At 47.3% G+C, this 18,399-nt stretch overlaps 3 long non-coding RNA genes across 3 annotated transcripts in view; 1 reads left to right on the top strand and 2 right to left on the bottom strand.

Annotated features, from left to right (window-relative positions):
- Window positions 1-6,367: 6,367 nt before the first annotated feature.
- On the bottom strand, window positions 6,368-7,646 carry 1700067P10Rik (RIKEN cDNA 1700067P10 gene). The gene is made up of 3 exons (NR_160405.1): window positions 7,597-7,646; window positions 7,217-7,264; window positions 6,368-7,053 (listed from the first exon to the last, which is right to left on the bottom strand). It is a non-coding gene; the product is annotated as an RIKEN cDNA 1700067P10 gene (long non-coding RNA).
- The window catches only part of A730006G06Rik (RIKEN cDNA A730006G06 gene), a 25,590-nt gene continuing 14,100 nt past the window's right edge, over window positions 6,910-18,399 (top strand). The window contains exon 1 of the long non-coding RNA NR_110485.1: window positions 6,910-6,985. This is a non-coding gene — a long non-coding RNA (RIKEN cDNA A730006G06 gene). The remainder of the gene's footprint in view (window positions 6,986-18,399) is intronic.
- Window positions 11,255-18,399, bottom strand: part of Gm30068 — an 18,669-nt gene continuing 11,524 nt past the window's right edge. The window contains exons 2-3 of the long non-coding RNA XR_385622.1: window positions 12,738-12,832; window positions 11,255-11,763 (exon numbers count right to left, since the gene is read on the bottom strand). This is a non-coding gene — a long non-coding RNA (predicted gene, 30068). The remainder of the gene's footprint in view (window positions 11,764-12,737; window positions 12,833-18,399) is intronic.

Raw genomic sequence — 18,399 nt, 5'->3', positions numbered from 1 at the left:
GCTCGCAGCCAGGCTCGCAGCCAGGCTCGCTTTGAGGGTAGTTTATTCAAGATCTTCAAATAAATAAATAAATAAATAAATAGGGCTCGGGCCACCAGGGGGAGGATGTCCCCAGGCCGCTCCGAACTCTGCTGGGAGGAAGGAAATGTAAGTCACCGTGGACGCGACAGCGCCACCCTCGTTTGTCTTGGTTCTAGAGAGGCCAGCCGCTGCACGTGCGTGAACACTGCGGGGAAGAGTTGAGAACCTGGAATCTTAGCAGGATGGAGTCACCTACTCCGGGAAATGCCGCGCTGCGTGGGCCTAGCGATCTCGCCTGTCTGTCGTAGAGGCACCGTGGGATCCCCCACGCCCTCGTCCCCCTAAGGGCTACCGTTGGAGCTCTTCGGAACCTCAAGGCCTAGAGGATGAGAGAGTCGGCGGTGCGCCCGCATCGTTCGAATTCCTTCTCGGCGAAATGTGGACCAAGCTGATGGCTTGAGAAAAGTTTGGGTGTGAAGCTCCTGCTGGCTTCGGGTCACTTTCACTCACCCAGAGTCTGTAGCCCGTATCTGACCACCTGTCCTAAGTATTGTCTCCCAGAGGGGGCTTTCTCCTTCCCCAGCTCCTTGTCTAAGTTGCGGGCCAAGTGCTTTCCCGAGATGCTGAGCGCACAGGCGTTCCTGCACGTTTCTGGGCTCGCTCCCTGGTGGTCTCTGCACCTGCCCTAGGTTAAGGGGCGCACCTTGCTGGCTGCCGAGACTCAAGACTCCTCGGCAGTCCCAAACCTTGACTTTTCTGTAGTCTCCTGAGCTGTACAGTGCAACCAGAACTCGTCAGGCATGCGGGCCACTCGTTTGCGGGCGCGCACCTTTCCGGCACATATGTGCCCTGAGCTTTAGGGACTCCCGTCCTTGCACTTTGGTTAAGGGAACAGATGTGAGCCTGGGAGACTTTTCTTTACCTAAGCTTCAAATGGGAGTTCTTCTACTGGTGTAAAAAAAAAAGAGGTGTGTGTGTGTGTGTGTGTGTGTGTGTGTGTGTGTGTGTGTGTAAACATTGCTTCCAGTGTCCGGGATCTCTAGCTTCCTAAGTCGGTTCCCTTCTTCGCCCGACGCCAAGCAGTCCCACCAGAAAGAATCCATTCATTTGGGATCAAAAGCACCACTTTGGACGCGGGCAATAAATCTGTGCCCCTCAAGTCCTGCCGGCTGCTGCTCCTCCTGGACCCTGCCGTGTAGACGCCCTTAAAAAGAGCCCCTAGTGGGATCAGATTTGAAACTCCACCTTAGGGTTCTGGGTCCAGCCGCGTTTGACCGGTCAGACCCTCGACGCTTTTCCTCTAAGTCCGGCTTCCCCTTCTGTCACCCAACCCCCTGCCCTGGCGCTCAATCTCTGAGCGAGGACGCGGCTGACAGTTAAATTGCAATGTAGGCCGGGCTGGGGGTTGAGAAGGGACCGCGTGTCTTTAACGGGCCGTGCAGACAAAGCGTCTATCCTCGGAGCAAGAGAAGCCGGGCGCAGCCTAGCACAGACCTGTCAGCGTGTCTCCCGCGCTTGGGAGAGAGTTTGCGAAGTCATAATTATATCTCTTAACCTGTCTTGCTCTCTGTAGAAGAAGGTCCCATTATATTGAAATGAGATTATTAGCCATCAAATACTTTCTTTCTCAGGAGTTTTTTTTATTTTTTTTTTTAAATTCAAATACCTTAACGACTTGGCAATTGCATTTTCATCAGATTTAGTTGGCTCCCCAGCCCGGTGCGGGAGCCAGAGCAGGAAAGCAGCTGAGTGGGGAGGGACGAGGAGGTCGCAGAGAAGAGCAACCCGTCATACATCCTTTCCTAGATCTAGTCCTAGGGACATCTGGGCTCAGGGAGAGGACAGTGAGCAGAGCGATAAGAGAAACTGCGCAGACAGGGGAATGCCTCCCATCTCACACAATCATTTCTTTGCAAACGGATTGGAATTTTCGGTAGGGGCGGACTTGGAGGGCAGGACACAGATCAGGCAGGGGAAATTTGATGGCTGGCCAGATAGGTGTGGGGTTTAGGGCATCAGGTGAGGACTAAGGCTGAAGTGGGGGTTCGCCTGGGCTTGGCTGTTTCCTCTGGAGCCTGGCTCTACGCTCCAGCCAGTTAGTTTCCCCGTGGATGGAATTTCAGTGTGCAATAAAGGAGTTTCCCCCCCCCCCCCGTTACGCCCAAGGTCTGTCTGGTTTTACCAAAGATTGTGAGCCCCTTGAGGGAAGAAGCCCATCTTGTTTCCAGACCCTGGAACCCCTGTCCCTACTGCCAACAGAGTGTCCCTCCCCTCCTTGGGGCTGGGGGGCCTGCAGGAGGATGTGAGGTGGAAGATTTTTTCCAGACGGTAATTGTAAAGCCCCGGTTTTGTCTTCTGCTGGAGCGAGGGGGAACAAGCCTCGTGTTTTCCTTGGCTGCAACCCAGACTCAAGGAAAAACCTGGGGGGGGCAAGACAGCCTCCAGCCTCCACCTCAACCTCCACTCCATACCCAATAAGTGCTTCACGTTCTTCGGGCTGGCATTCCAGACCAGCTCCAAATGGCCCAGGACCATTTTCTCTATCAACACCAGCCCTCTTCAATAAGGAGAGCTTAGGATCAAATTTGGCTTCTGGGCCAGGTGAACAGCCTTTGAACAGCCTCCCAGGTCTCTGAAGCTCCCAGGTCTTTCTTGTGCAGATGAAAGGCTCTAGATGCTCTCCTTAATCTCTGACAGCGTTTTTCCTGTAATGAAAGTCCAGAGGTCAGGCATGATCATCTGGAAGATTCTAGAGAGAGAATCAATCCTCTCTTCAGAAGGAGGGGAAGTAAGTGGTCACCAAATGTGGCTTTAAAAGCTTCCAGATACACACGCTAACAGGTGTGTGTGTGTGTGTGTGTGTGTGTGTGTGTGTGTACATTTGTGGAGTGTCTTAGGAGGCCAGAGAACATTGGATTCCAGGTAGTTGTGAGCTGCCATGTGGGTACTGGGAGTTGAACCAAGCTCTTCAGGATGAGAAGCCAGCATTCTTAACTATGGCTCTACATACAAGAAGGAGCAACTCCTATAGTGATAGAGTCTGACCCTCTTCCAGCCTGGACTAACCTGATATGACCTCGCCTGGGAGCTCTACGCTTAATGTTCAGCAGGATAGGGGAGAAGGGACCTGTGGCTGTGGATTTAAATGACCTAAGCAGGGAAAACAGGGTTCTGTAGGAAAGTTTTAAAATACCAAAACTTGACAATGTCACTCTGTAAGGCACATTATCCTCACCACTAAGACAAGGTTTAGAGCCACCGTGTTTTCAAAAAGGTGGGATGGCTGCATTAGTTAACCAGTTCCCCTGCCCCAGGTAACTGCTGTAAATAGAAAGGGGGAAAACTGAGGCAAGATAAATGCTGGAGATGCCCCTACACCCCAGGGAAGATAAAATGATGGGGCCACAAGATGCCTCATTCGATGAAGTTGCTCACTCTTGAGTCTGATGACCATCCCCAGACTTAGTGGTAAAAGGAAAAAAACCAATTCCCACCCACTACACAAAGATAAAACATGGAACTAAACCTGGAGAAATGACTCCACAGTTAACAACTACCGCTGCTCTTGCAAAGGAACCAGGCTCGGGTCGCAGCACCCACATGGGATGGCTGGCAACTGCCTTTAAGTCCAGTTCCAGGGGATCTGCTGCCCTCTTCTGGCCTTTCCTGGCACCTGCATGAACGTGTTGCACATATATAGAAGCACCTACACACACATGCACATAATAAAATTTAAAACCACTTACAAAGTTAAAAAAAAATACACAATAGTACCAGATCCTTACTGAGCATTGGCTCTGTGCCCAGTTCTTTTTACAAATAGTCTCCCTTTCACGAGAAATTTTAAGATAAAAGAGACTTTTAGTTTGGCCAGAGAGAAGGTTCTGCAGTTAAGACTGCTTGCTGTTCCTCCAGAGAATCTGAGTGTCTGGGTGGCTCACAGCTGCCTGTAACTCCAGTTCCAGAGAAGTCAGTCCTCTTCTACACCTAGTACATGCACATACCTCCCCTCCCCCACATGTACATGCATACATGCCACACACACACATAACAACACACACACATAGCCACACATACAGACCCACACACATACCACACACACATAGCCACATATACAGACCCCACATACATATCCCATTCATACACACACATGCCCACACACATACACATAATTAAAAACAAAACCTTTTTAAAATATTTTAAAATGTAGGTCAGCCACTGTGACATGCCTGCAATCCCAGCATGTGCGTAGTAAGGGCAGAGAGGTTTCAAGCTCAAAGCCAACCTGGGCTACATAGTGAAACCCTGTCTCTGAAACCAAAGATTTCAACTGTGAATCAGGAGGAGGGGCCCAAACATTCAAATGAAAGCAAGTGAATTAGAGGAAAACAAGTAAAGGACTGGGTTTTTTTTAAAGACTTACTTTATATGTGTCTGTGTGCCCTGTGCACTCCTGGTGCCTGGAGAGGCCAGAAGGCATTGGATGCCATGGACCTGGAGTTCCAGACAGTTGGGAACCACCATGTGGGTGCTGGCAACTGAACCAGCGTCCTCTTGCAAAAGTAGAACATGTCCTTAACCACCGAGCCATCTCTCCAGTGCTCCCATAAAAGATGAGAAAAAAAAATTAAAAAGAAAGAAGAAAAATTGTGATCATGATTACAAATATCTATGTATATGCTAAAGGTCACCAAACTATATACTTTCAGTAAAGAAGAAGGACAACGTGTAAATTTCAGCTTAGTAACAGTTGCTTAGCTTCTAAAGGGTAAACTGTGGGGCTCCAGAGGACGGCTCAGTAGGTAAGAGCACTGGCTGCTTTCCAAAGTACCAGGGATTGATTCCCAGCGCCTATACAGAGGCTCACAACTGTCTACAACTCCAGTTCCAGAGGATCCTCTGTCCTCTTATGAGCTCTGTGTGTACTTTGTACATATGGTGCATAGACATACATGCTGGCTAAACACACACACACAAAATAATAATAATAATAATAATAATAATAATAATAATAATAACACAAAATTTAAAGGAAAAGTGAACAGCAGCTGGTGCTGGGGTTTCTCCTAGAAACCCATAAACCAGTGTTTTGAAAATTCCACACAAACTACAGTGTTCAGGGACTGGGGTATGACTCATTGCAAACATGAGAACTTGAGTTCAGATCCCCAGGACCCATGTAAAGCCAGATGTAATCTTGAGAAGCTCGGGAGCCAGCGTGGGGGGGTCACAGTGGTGAACAAGAGACCTTGTCTCAACGTGGAAGGTGAAAACTGACACCCAAGCTTGTCCTCTGACCTCAATACACATGAAGATGAAGCGTGGTGGTGCCTGGACAGAGCCCAGTTTTACAACAGCCTCAGAACTCAGCAAGGGCCTGAGAAGAAATCATTGAATGGCTCCAACGGAACTGGCCTTTTGCAATTGTACTGGGAAAAACAAGCCAGGCTCAAAAGACAAATATATTGTGTTGTCTCTTATGTGCAGAATATCTCTGTGTGTCTCTCTATATATATGAAGAGTAATCGGGTCACCGTCAGCTACATAACCAGTTCAAGGCCTACCTGGTAAATTAAGTCCTATCCCAAGACAAAGAGGAGTAAGAGGGGGAGGAAAGGAAAGAAGGAAGAAAGGAAAGTAGGAAAGAGGAAGGGAGGGAAGGAGGAAGGAAGGGGGGAAGGGAGAAGGGGAAATGAAAACTTAAAACTTTTACACTGAAATGGTAAAAACACCAAGAAAATGGAAGGATCCAAGTACATCAATACCAATTTGTTGTTTTAGTTACGCAAGGCATCGTCTCAGGGAGGGAGACTTGGTAAAGGGAGTCACACCATGCTAGAGATAGGACTTCTCATAGCCTCATATCATGATGTCAATTTGCCTATACATCCAACAGGCTCAGCAAAATCCCAGTCAGTTTACAAAAAGTGACCTGGAGTGTCCTCATCCATGTCCTGCTGGAAGCTGGGCGCTACAGAAAAATTACCCACTGTGTACCAAGCGGGCAGCCGTGTGAAGAATCAAGGCTGTAGGTCATTCCTAGGATGCTGCTCCGTGCCTGGAATCCCAGCAATTAGGTAGGAAGAGCAGAAGCATCAGTAAGTAGCTCATGGCCAGCCTCATATACCAAATGCCAGGTCAGCCTCGGCTACACGAGGCCCCAACTCAAGGTCGCAGGGGCTGGAGAGGTGACTCTGTAGTTAGGGGTGTTTGCTGCTCTTGCAAAGGACTCCCGGTTCAATTCCCAGCAACTCACAATGGCCTTGAACTCCAATCCTAGGGGTCTGGGATCCTAAGGCCTCCACTGGCACCTTCCCCCATGTAGTACACTTACAGGCACACACATACATGCACAAATAAAAATAAAAATATATTTTGAAAGATACACTGGGATACAGTATTCTGGAAGTCCCAACTGGGTTCACATTGAGGATAAAAATATATTCTCAGTTAAAAATGGACAGTTTTGCGTGTTTACAGTAGACACAGATAAATAGCAATTAATTGAGCAGGCACGTTCATTTTAGTAAAGGTGGCATAGAAGACTTGTTATCTTCCACCAGTGATGTCACCGGAGATACTGCCCTAGGGATGTGAACCCCTTCAACATGGATAAAGGTGCTCAGAGCTTGCCCTGGCAAAGGTTTGGGGAGTGGATGAATAAAGCCCTTGGGCCACACGCTCATAGGCACCAGCTGGCGCAGAGGTACCGGATCCCGCCAAGATAACAGCTGGGACTTGCCCTCAGCTTTTTCCTTCGGAGAGTGGTGGGAGAGCTGAGCTGGAAAGACTGTCTCCTTGGAAACCAGTGTCTTCCTCTCTGATGGCAAGCTGGACGGCCCCCGAGAGACTAGAAGAGGGACTGGATCCGGCCTGGGGTGGAGGACCGCTTTTGTCCGCAAGCTGCAGCCACACAGGCAGACCTTTGAAGCTTGCTCCGTGGAGGGGCAGAGCTCATTCCCAGGTGAGTGGGAGTGCGGGTCGCCCTGGGTCTGGGTCTTCCATCTCAGTCCCTTGTAGAGTCGGGCTTTCCTTTTAAAATGGGTGAACAAAAGAATGAATGAATGAATGAAAGATAGATAGATAGATAGATAGATAGATAGATAGATAGATAGATAGATAGATAGATAGATAGTTGAAAAAAGGAAGGCCTGGGAGAAAGAAAAAAGAATTCCCCAAAATGGGACATTCCAACCTGACTTCGAACTCATTCTCCATCTTTCCCAAGGACATGATCTTCTTTCTGCAATGAAAATAGAGGGGCCGATTCTACAACAAGGTAGATGGCTTGGTTTCCTCTACTGAGAGAATTTGGAGGCTTGGAGGAGAGAGGGGGTGATTCATAACAGCAGCAGTCCTAATGGGTCTCCAGAGAAGGAAGGATGCTGGAGCAGAGATGTCCTATTCCCTCAGGCTGGAGGGTAAAATGCCTCCAACATGTCTTCCAAACATCTCAAGAGGGAGAGCTGCTCAGCCTCACTTGTGCATACAGTCTTTGATGGGAACTGACATGTGACTGAGGGCAAGTCAGAAGAGGTGGCACGAGGGACAGGCTGGACATTTCAAGGACCCTACCTCTAGCACTAGCTTTCTGAGTCCTTGAAAGTCCAAGTGGGAAAGGTTGTGAAGGGCCCCTCTCCCTGCTGTGATGTCACAGGTGATGTCACAGATGGGTGTGTTCATAGGGCCCCTGTGTTACATCGCTGGGTTCCCTAACTTCTCTCTGGAGTCCACAAGGTCCTGCTTCTCCTGGTAGTCCAGTAACTGCATTTGGCCAGGAGGCACAGACTGTAGCTTGACACTGGTTGTGTTCATTGCACAGGGCTGATGTAACCCCAGAATCACCATAAACAGATGGCTTTAACCCTAAATCTGTTCCTCTCACAGCTCAGGAAGTCAGAGGCTGATGGCCTGTGGGACTGGCTTGCCTCCTGTGGCTCTGAGGGAATTCCTTTTTTAGTCCTTTACTCTAGTTGCTGGTGGTAACCAAGGATACTAGACTCTCTGGCTGGTGCTTTGTGATGATGATGAGTTTGGATTTTATTTTACATGTGTGTGCTTGTGGGAGTGTATGTCACATATATGCAGGTGCCCAGGGTGCAGGCTAGAAGAGAGGGATGGGTCCTGGAGCTGGAGTTATAGGCCTGTCTGACACTGCAAGCACACTTAACCACTGAGCTGTCTCTCTAGCCCATGATGGTTTGTTTTCATTACTAATGTGACACAATCCAGAACTACCTTGGAGGCAGGCTTCTGGCCGTATCACTTGAGGGTTTTCTCAACTGTGCTATTAAGATGGGAAGACCCACCCACAGTGGGTGGCACCATTCCCTAGGAAGGGATTTCTGAAGTATGAAAGAATGGAAAGAGCCAACTTAGTCAGACCATGTATGTGTGCACTGTACTCTGCTCTTAACTCTGGATGTAATGGACTAGCTGTTTCAAGTACCCACCTTTTTTACTTCCCCACAATGATGAATTCAGACCTATGAGCCAAATCCTTTCACCCTTAAGTGTTGTCGTCAGGATATTTTATCACAGCAACAGGAAAAGAAACTAAGACAGAGCTTTACTCTAGCCTCTGACCCCACCACCATATGGTGCTTGGATGCTCTTCCACCAGGCTTTATGCCCAGCCATGGGAATCAGGACTACAATAAAACAGTGCGATCTTGTCTTTACTAGGGTAATAACATCTGCCAAGACTCTCCCCAGGTTTTCACTCTGAGCTTCTGAATGACATGAATTTGGGGGAAAGGAACTATTTACGAAGAGATGGACAGGCAAACCTGGAGAGATTGCAGACCTAGAAAGCTGAACACAATCCCAGACCTTCATAGCGTGGAGAAGAATCCACCACAGAAGCAGGAGGGAGAGCTGTGTAAAGTTGTTTATATGGAGAGAGCTGTGATCAACCATGTAGAGAAAAAAAAGTGAACCCAGCCATCATTCCCCAGCCACCTCAGGACTTTGGCCAAGGCTATAGAAGCCATCGATTGTGGTCCTTATAGACCACCTCCCAAGGTGACAGAGACACCAATAGAGTGAAAATGTCATCAGAGTACTGGCAGCTATATATCCTGAGAGCAGCCAGCACACTAGACCTGGGTAGGACATGGGCAAAGACCACAAAGAGTAAGAACGTCTCCCTATACCTGGGGGAACTCCAGGCATCTCTCTGTGTAGGGACCCCATAGGTAAACTGTAGTGCCAGGGAAGTGTTAATGATCCCCCAAAATCAGACAGGAGCTGATCTGATGCAACTCACAGCAGGGTCTTTATTCTATTCTAGCTAGCTCGGGCACCCCCAGCACACCGCCATTGTGCAGGATGGTTTTGGTGATGGAGGAGCCCCAGATATCTATCAGGGCAAGGCTTTAGAGTAAGCAGCAAGCAGGGGGTAAGTGTGCAAGCATCTAATTGGAAAGCTACTGTGGCCTTTAACATAATTGGCTGGTTCTGGGAGTCATGTCATAAAATTAATGTCTGCTCCCCTCTGCATTGGTGGTCGTTAGGCAGGGGGTGGGCTTGTAATCTGGGGGTGCAGGTTTGTTGGGGGAATAACCTGGAGACAATGGTCTTGTTGGGGGTTCACCTAGAGACTGGAGCTAGGCTCGGGTTTTTGTTGGGGGGTAACTTGGAAACTAATGCTAGGTACTGGCTTGTTAGTTTACCTGAGTTCAAATGTAGGTCAGGTTCTCTAAAATGGAGTCCGAACTTAAAAGATTTGGCCTCTCAAAACAATGGGCCCATCTCCCGGGAAAGGAGGCACAATGGGATCACCACGTCTGAGTCCAAAAACTGAGCCCAACCATATAGAGCTGTGGTCATGTTTGCTGGCAGATAACCAACTTTGAAGGGGTTTTAATTTTATCTTTTTAAATCTATGCATGGTGTGTATTTGTGCATAGCTATGTGCATGTTACACACGTTTGTGTAAATATTGGTGCACACATACACACGTGGAGGTCAGAGCGACTCAGGTGTGCCCCTCCACCTTCCACCATGTTTGAGACAGAGTCTTTTGTGAGTTGCCACTGTGTACCCAGGCTGACTAGCCCCTAAGCCTCTGGGGACCCTTCTGTCTCGCCCTCACACATCCCCGTAGGAAGGAAGATGCCTGCTGCTGCGTTTGACTATACATGGATGCTGGGATCCAAACTTGGGTCCTAGGCTTACACAGCAAGTGCTCTAACCACTCAGCAATTACCCCAATCCTAGTCAACTAATTTTTTTTAGAGTTGTTTTGGGTTTTACAATGTTGACCAAAAGTACAATAAATTCTCACATAATCTTCTACCTCCCCACCCACCCTGCCACTGACAGTCCCGCCAATGTTTGCAGTTTCCAGGAGATTGGAGCAACCATGAGTCAATGAACTGGGCCTAGTAAAAGGCTTTATTAAATGGACTGGTTGCCTGGCCATCCTAGCAAGAGGCACTTTGCTGAAAACCAAACGTTTATTCAAATCATCTGTCATTTGGAATTCTAAAGAGAACACAGACTTCTTGTTTTGGTTTTGTTTATTTTTGTGACAGGATCTCATGTAGCCTAGGATAGCCTGGAATTTCCTATGTAGCCCAGGATGACCTGAATTCCTGATCCTCCTGCCTCTACCTCCCAAGATCTGGGATTACACATAAACATCGACACTGATCGTGGCGTTTGTCGCTCACTCTCATCTCTTTCCTTCTTTTTACTTTTTTGTTTGATTGGTTTTTTTTTTTTTTTCAAGTCAGGGTTTCACTGTGTAGCTCTGGCTGTCCTAACACTAGATCTATAGTCCAGGCTGTTCTCAAATTCACAGAGATCCACCTGCCTCTGCCTCCTAAGTGCTGGGATTAAAGCCATGCACCACCACCTCCCAGCTCCTTTCTTACTTTTATTTCTTTTTATTGAGACAGGGTGTCATATGTCACAGACTGGTCTGCAATTCACTACATGGGCAGGGCTGGCCTTGAACTCCTGATTCTCCTGACTCCAACTCCTGAGAGCTAAATTACAAGCTAAATTATATACTCTCATGTCCAGTTCCCCTCACTCTTTAATTTTTAATATTTATTCATTTTATTTATATGAGTACATCATAGCTGCCTTCAGACACGCCAGAAGAGGGCATCAGATCCCATTACAGATAGTTGTGAGCCACCATGTGGTTGCTGAGAATTGAACTCAGGACCTCTAGAAGAGCAGTTAGTGCTCTTGACCACGGAGCCATCTCTCCAGTCCCTCAATATTTAGTGTGTGTGTGTGTGTGTGTGTGTGTGTGTGTGTGTGTGTGTGTGTGTGTGAATATTTTGCTTATATGTGTCCAGATCACCAGGAACTGCAGTTACACATAGTTGTGTGTTGCCACGTGGGTGCTGGGACCTGAATTTCGATCCTCTGTGAGAGCAGCCAGTGCTCTTCACCTCTGAGCCATCTCTCAGTGGCTCACTCTGACTTCTGCCAGTTGTTCCTCCGAAGCTGGCCTAATCCAAGTCACCTCCTCCACGGGGCCAAGTCCAGAAACCCATTCCAGCCTCCAAGCATCTCTCGTTGTTCTTTTCTTGATGCCCATGGTTGCCACAGGCCTCTGAGCATCCCGCTTTCCAGCCTCATCCTGCCCCCTTGGCTGGACCTTCCAGCCTGATATCAGAAGGATGGCATCCCCCAGGGCTGTGTCCTTGGTGTCCTTCTGCTGCCTCTCCACAGGACACCTTCAGTGGGTATGTTCATTTTCTGTAGCTACAGATCCAGTGGCTGAAAAGAAGAGATTTATTTTATTTATAATGATTTATTTACTTCTTCCCTCACACATCTGGAGGCCAGAAGTTAGAACATCATAGTTCCACATCCCTTGTGGAACTTTAGGAGGCTTCCTGACTTACTCTTCTAGCCGCTGGTAGCTGCCAACTGTGCTTGCTTTTCTCTCATCTGAGTCAGCTTGGTCCTCCTCCTGCCTCTGTCTACATGGCTCTCTTCCCTCTGTATGTCCACATTCATTCATTCATCCATCCACTTCTCCTCCCCCCCCCTCTATTTTTGTTTTGTTTTGTTTTGAAACAAAGTCTATTTAACCCTAGCTCTCCTGGAATTCCCTATGTCTAGACCAAGCTGGCCAGGAACTCACAGAGATCCACCTGTCTCTGCCCCCCAAGTGCTGGAATTAAAGATATGGGTCACCATATCTTCATTTGTAAACAAACAATAAATAAAATTTATTTATGCTATTATAATATCATTACATATTATAATAAATAAATAAGCTATATATTATGTTTAATTACGTGTGTGTGTGTGTGTGTGTGTGTGTGTGTGTGTGTGTGTACTTGGGCACAGGTGCACACACAGAGGTCAGAAGAGAGTTCCAGGTCCCCTGGCGCTGGAGCTACAGGTATTGTGAGCTGCTCACTGTGAGTACTGTTAGTCAAACTCTGGCTCTCTGAAAGAGCAACAATAACTCAAGCACTGAGCCGTCTTTTCAGTCCTGATTCTTTCTTCTTATAAAGAGTCCAACTGTGAGATTAGGGAACTTCCTAATCCATGATTTCACCTTGATTCCAACCCCTACTTCCCATTCCACTCACATTCTCAGGGTCCTGGGAAGCTGGAGTTTTGGAGGGGACATCACTACTCAATCCATGACAGGGATACCATTGGACCTTGTGGCTTCAATGCTCATCTAGACATCCCTGACTCTACAGTCCTTCTCTGTTCCACTTCTCCAACCTCACCTCTCATGCCCAGAGTATCTGTGTTCTGCCGGATCCTCGGTCTCATGGTCTTTCCCTTCCTTCACAAGAGGCATCACAGACGGGGAGAGGTGGCTCTGTAATTACAAGAACTGGCTACTGTCCCAGCACCCACATGAATCCAGCACCCTCCTCTTGCTTCAGCAGGGACCACACGCACACATGGTGTCATAAGACATCTACACATCTAGAATTTAGTCATTTCCTCATTAAGAGGTGGCATCTGTAGTGAGGTGGCCCACAAGTAAAAGCACAGGCCACTAAGCCGGACCCGAGTTCAAGCTCCAGGACCCACAGGATAAGAGACCCAACTCCCATAAGCTGCCTCCTGATCTCCACAAGTGCTCTGTGGCTGTGTGCCCTGCCCCACCACAAAATAAATAACTTAAGCCAGGTGGTGGTGGCACATGCCATTAATCTCAGCACTCAGGAAGCAGGGTCAGACAGATCTCTGTGGGTTCAAGACCAGCCTGGTGTACAGAGTAAGTTCTAGGATAGCCAGGATGACACAGAGAAATCCTGTTTCAGAAACAAACAAACAAACAAACAGCAAACCAAACCAATGAAACAAACAAAAGAGATGGGGTCTACTTCTCTTATCTTGAATCTTTGAAGGTTTCTATGGCTGTGTTCACACCATTTGATGGGAGAAGGGGGGGCCAGTGGAATGGCTTTGGCAGGTCAAAGGTATTGCTGATCAGCTTGATGATCTGAGTTCAATCCCTGGGATCCTTAAAGTGGACGGAGAGAACCATCTCCCACAAGTTTGTCCTCTAATAGCTACCCATCTCACACACACACACACACACACACACACACACATCACACACACACACACCACACACCACACACCACACACCACACACCACACACCACACACCACACACCACACACCACACACCACACACCACACACACACACACCACACACACCACACACACACACACACTACACACCACACACACACACACACACACACACACCACACACACATACACACACACACACCACACACACACTCAAAACCAATCAATCAGTCAATCAATCAATGTTTTTTAAAAAAAATCAAATTAAGGAGTCAGGCAGTGGTGGCACACTCCTGTGATCCCAGCACTTGGGAGGCAGAGGCAGGTGGATCTCTGAGTTTGAGCCCAGCCTGGTCTACAGAGTGAGTTCCAGGACAGCCAAGGTTTCTATACAGAGAAACTTTATCTCAAAAACCAATAAATAAATAAATAAATAAATAAATAAATAAATAAATAAAATAATCTAGCAAATAAATAAGAGCCTGGAGAGATTCCTCATCAGTTAAGAGCCCTGGCTGTTCTTGCAAAGGACCTGGGTTCAATTCCTAGCCCCATATGTTGCTCACACACTACCTGTAACTTCAATTCCAAGGGATTCAACACCTCTTCTGGGCATGTGGGTACCCATACCCATAAAATAAATTAAAATAAATAAATAAAAGTGAATTAAAGTTAAATTAATTTTTGAAGATATACCAGTGTCAAGACTGACTGTGCTACTATGCTTTGGGCCTGGGAGCCTCTTGATATTGAGGAAAATTAAGAATTTTTGCTGGGTATAGTGGGTGGCACCTATAATCCTAGCACTTGAGAAGTAGAGGCGAAGAATCAGTAGTTCAAGACCATACTTAGCTGGATATCAAACTGGAGGCCTGCCTGGACTACATAAAACCATGTATCCAAAAAAAAAAAATCATCTTGGAATCACAATTTTGCAAAGTTTTAAAAGTCCAGTGTGCTAGTGAGTGTGCTACAGAATAAACCTTTAAGAGAGAAGAGACCTAACCTAGAACCTATCCCAGAAGGCTAAGCAGGGGCCGTGGAAGATAAGTGGGGCTTTCCTAGACAAAAAACCTGGGTCCAATGAAGAAACCTCCATTGCCAATATAGAAGGTCTTCCCGACACTTACCCATTAGTGTCGCAGGGACTGCCTCTGTCTGTCAATTGCATGACTGCCTTACATGGTGGATGAACATGGGTGTGTGTGTTAAATGTGTTAAAGTCCCAGTTCACCGGGTTTGTACCAGAGAAATTCTGCCAACCTTGGTGGAAAGGACTCACCTCACTGGAAGCCTGGACGTAGAGCGGAAGCCAATCATAGTCATTGGTCAACAATCAAGGCCAGGACTACAGGAGAGCACGTGGGATGTCTGGCTCACTAATGTCAGCCCATGTGTGTCCCACTCTCCTAGCTGTATGTCTCCTGGGCTCAGCCTGGGCCAGTTGCTTTACGTGGCTGTCTGTCAACAGGAAGACTACAATTATGTGCAATCTAGTGGCAGGTCTAATAACTGCCGTAATTTCCAAGTAGTGATGAATGTAATGATATTTTGAGATATCTGCAACAGCGGAACGCGATACGGAAATACACATGATTCCCACTGCCAACAATGTCTCCCGCCCCGAGAGTGTCTCTGCAGCTGGTTGTCCACATTCCGCACGGAAAGAAACGCTAGATTCCTGGTCAAGGCCCAGGAAAACACGGCTGTATTTCTGCCAGTCAGTTCCATCGTTTCTTCAGCTTAGAGTGTGTGAACTCAGTTTGGGACACTTGTTCCAAAGCCTTGGTGTGTGTGGAGCCAGCAAGGAGACAGTATGGCGGAACGTTTCCCAGTGAGATGTGACCAAACACCTGTTTGCCCAGGGCATGGTATTGCCGGATCAGAGAGGTAATTCTAATTAAAGGTGGTTTTAGCAAAGCAGTGGGTTAACTGAGCTTACTCCCAGGAGCATGGACAAGGGCAAGGGCAAACAGCACTGCTCATGAAAGCAGGGTCCCTGGAGCTCCCTGGACAACTCAGGCTGGTTAGGAGAAGCTGGTCAGACTACAGTCTCCTCTCCCCATCGATTTCTGAAGCTCAGATAACCTTGGTGAGGAGCCTTGAAGATCTTCTAATTTTCAGGATTTTTTGGGGGGGAAGGAGGGACTTGCAAGACCTATTTACTTACTATGTCTGTACATTTCTTTATTCCCTGAATCTTATCAGATCCCCCCAGGGTGCAACGTTTCCCCTCCCAGGAGACTGCATCTCCACAAGGTTTGCAGAGGACAGGAGGTCATTGTGCTTTAGCCCTGTCTGTCTTCACCCCGCAGCACCGCACAGCACCCTCTTCCTGGCTGGCCTCACATACACCAAGGCTCAGCACCTCAGTTCCGCTCGGACTTCGCTGAGGAGACTAGCCACGTGGCTGGCAGTTATCAGTTATCTGTTGGCCTGTGATGGAGGAACAGACACAGTACCCAACAAGATGTCTCTTCCACAGGGATTAGAGTGTGGTTGGTGTCGCTCTTCAGAATAGAGGAAAGCCATTTTCAGCCTCTACACTCCAGCTTCAAGTCTAGGACCTTTCAGGGGTGGTGTCACTCTCCAAATGCACAGGAATCCTCACAGTCCAAGACTATAAGCTATGCCCCATCCCACCCACACTCCAATATACAGGACCGTCTGATTCCCTTCAGGAAACAAAGGCTGTACCTATCAACTTTTAAAACCTCATAGTTTCAGAGGGATAGAGTCCATAGCCACTATGGGGGTGAGCATAGCAGCAGGCAGGCAGGCAGGCATGGTGCTGGAGCAGTGGCAGAGAACTTTACATCTTGGTCTACAAGCACAAGCCAGAGAGAGAAAACTGGGAATGGTTTGGCCTTTTAAAACCTGAAAGCCTACACCCAGTGACACACCCACCCTCCACAAGGCCACACCTCCTATTCTTCCCCTAACAGTTCCAGCAATAGGGAACCAAGCATTCAAATGTGTGAGCCTGAGGGGGCGGGTGATTCTCATTCCAACCGCAATAGATCCTGTCTCACTAAGGTCTCGAGAGTGACCAGAGGAAGATACCTGACACATATCTTTCATGACCTTAGACTCCAAGTTTTCTCAGGACTTGCAGCTTTGAAGCAGAAAAGGATTTCAGAATTAGACAGCTTGAAGCAGAGCTGAGACTTCATTACAGTTAGAAAGACTCAAGAACAAAAGTAAAATGCACCAAGAACATGTGTGGGGACTTCCCAGGGGAGATTCATAATTATCTCAACATTAGCCATGTATACCATGTTGGTGGCTCAGGTTACAACTCAAAGGGTTGCTAAGCAACACTTTACCCCCCTATTGTCTCTCTCTTTGATAAGCGAGATTATAAAGTGGCTGTAGAGCTACCGTAGAAGGAATTATAATCTGATAAGGTGAAACTGGAAGCCACTAGGGCTGCAGAAGAGCTTTAAGATGTGATCTTGCCCTGTACTGTTTCCAGGGTTGGGAACTGGGGAGGGAGAGGGGCTGTAAGAAAATGCTAACTCTGCTGGAATCCTTGCTTCTCTAGTGAGTCCAGAGAGAAGTCACACCAGAGAAGCTGCACGTGGACTCTGGAGTGAGACGCTCTCTCTGTTCTTGTGTTCCCAGAACTTTGCCCGTCTTCCTATCCTTCCTCAGTTGAAACACTTTTATTTTATTAGGTTTATTTTATTTTATTTTATGTGCATAGATTGGATGTTTCACCTGCATGGATGTCTGTGTTCCGAGTGCATTCCTGATGCCCTCAGAGGTCAGAAGAGGGTGTCAGATCCCTTAGAGGTGGAGTTACAGTGAGCCCAGATGTGGATTCTTGGAAGCAAACAGGTCATCTGGAAGAGCGGGCACTCTTTAACCACTGAGCAATCTCTGCTGCCTCCTTCAACTTTTTTTTATTCCATTTTTGTTTCTTTATTGTGAACAAGGGTGGTATATGGATGTCACAGTGCACACATAAACACCAGAAGACAACTTACAGAGTTGGTTCTCTCCTTCTACCTTGTATGTCCTGGGGAGTGAACTCAGTCATCAGACTTGACAGCAAGCCCCTTTACCCACTGAGCCATCTTGCTGGCCCTAGAGCATATTCCTTTATTTTACAGAGTAAGGTATTAGTTACCCCATTCTAGAGTCACAGATGAAAGCCAATGAAGAGATATAAGTTTGGTTTTTGATAGTCTACACTACCTGTATTAGTCAGGGTTCTCTAGAGTCACAGAACTTATGGATAATTTCTAAATAGTAAAGGAATTTATTGATGACTTACAGTCGGCAGCCCAATTCCCAACAATGGTTCAGTCGCAGCTGTGAATGGAAGTCCAAGGATCTAGCAGTTACTCAGTCTCACGCAGCAAGCAGGCGAAGGAGCAAGAGCAAGAGCTAGACTCCCTTCTTCCAATGTCCTTATATTGTCTCCAGCAAAAGGTGTAGCCCAGATTAAAGGTGTGTTCCACCACACCTTTAATCCCAGATGAAAGGCATAGCCCAGATTAAAGGTGTGTTCCTTAACTCGGAGATTCAATCTTCTGGAATCCATAGCCACTATGGCTCAAGATCTTCAAACCAAGATCCAGATAAGGATCTCCAAGCCTCCAGATAAGGGTCACTGGTGAGCCTTCCAATTCCGGATTGTAGTTCATTCCAAATATTGTCAAGTTGACAACCAGGAATAGCCACTACAATCCACCCCTTGTCAACTTGACACAAATAATATCTCATGTTCACATGAAACAATAACAAGGTTGTAAATACGCCTAACATGATATAACTATCCCTCGTACAATCGCAAACGCATTAGTAAATTTACAATGGGCATTCATATTACT

This window comes from Mus musculus, chromosome 17 (assembly GCF_000001635.26).
Source record: "Mus musculus strain C57BL/6J chromosome 17, GRCm38.p6 C57BL/6J".
NCBI classification, from domain to species: domain Eukaryota; kingdom Metazoa; phylum Chordata; class Mammalia; order Rodentia; family Muridae; genus Mus; species Mus musculus.
This window is presented reverse-complemented; position numbering and strand designations above follow the sequence as displayed.